Source organism: Vicugna pacos, chromosome 13 (genome assembly GCF_048564905.1).
Source record: "Vicugna pacos chromosome 13, VicPac4, whole genome shotgun sequence".
Lineage (NCBI taxonomy): Eukaryota > Metazoa > Chordata > Mammalia > Artiodactyla > Camelidae > Vicugna > Vicugna pacos.
Genome location: NC_132999.1, coordinates 4,515,792 through 4,517,186, shown reverse-complemented (window position 1 = coordinate 4,517,186; position 1,395 = coordinate 4,515,792).

Sequence of the window (1,395 nt, the reverse complement as noted above, 5' to 3'; positions counted from 1 at the left end):
TTAGTTAAGAGAGTACTTGAATTTTTAGGCAATAAGAGAAAGTGCTTTAAAAGGGGAGGGGGGAACAGCTTCTGGGGTCCTGTAAAAGGGGTTTTTCAAAATCCTTTAATATTGATGTTTTATTAAGACCTACAGAAATGCACTGCCTATGCCTCTGTTTTAAAGCCTTGCTGAAATGCGTAAAAGTCAATGTAAATGTGATAGTAAAATCTACGGGCAAAGGTTTTCACTCCTCTGATTCTGACAATGTCTTGCCTGAAATTACTACAACTTGTGCCTACCGAGTAGTCAGTTTTTCTTGCCTGAGGCAATCAAATTTTAAGGTGTTTGGAAATTTAAACACCACCTGGCTCAGTCGCCACCAAACTTGACAGTGTAACCGAACATGGAAAACATATAATAAAGTTGTGAGGATTTTGTGGTGCAGCCTTGTGAAACAGATATCTAAATCCACAGGCAAAATTTACACTTTCCCAGGCACCAATCCTGAGGTATTGTCTCTTCCAGCACTAGGTCCCGCTAACCTGCTAGTGAACTAGCTTCTGACATAAATTGCTTCTTACATAAAGATCAAGGAGCAATATTTTATAGATCCTTTAGGCAGGTAGGGAGGTAATATTTGTCCAATTAAGTTCAAATGTGAAACAAACTTAGCATGGTAAAACACTGGATCTTTGGGTCATTAATCAATCTCATCTTAGGAAACACACTGAGTGATACACAAGTGCTGATTCTATCTAAATAAGAGTACTCAATTAATTTAAAAAAATAATTTTAAAAAATGGATAGACAAAATATATATCCATCTTATGTGGCTAAAGGAAAAAAGTGAAGACATTAAAAGTAATTGAGAAAAAAATAATTTAAGTAATTGAGAATGAAATTATACCATTCAGAACCTATCAGTTTTATCTAAGTCTGGAATGGAATACTGCCTACATCAAATATTGAGAAAGCAAAATAAAAAACTGTGCATTGCAGCTTTGAAAAAGAAGTTACATGTAGAAATGTTCATTATAATACACATGTCCCCTACAAACACAGTAAAGGTCTTGTGTTGTCATCACTTTCCAATCTCAAAGACCCTAGTGTTGAACTGTCATTTTTTTTTAAATAGAGATGTTAGAGTTGAGAGCTATAGAGTGACTCCAGAATCTTAAAAATTTATTGAATTTTAAGAAATATTCTATGGGACATTTCACAGCAGTGTAAGTGGTCTCACGGTGGTGACTCCCACATAGGACGCGTGTGCTGTCCACCCCACAAAGACATGCAACTGAACCAAAAAGAGCAAAGCACATTTTAGTTATTTTACCAGTACAGAGATCAGATTTGATTTGTTCAGAGTCTCTTCTCCTGCCTTCTGGCACTCTTTGAAAGTCACTTGAGAAATAA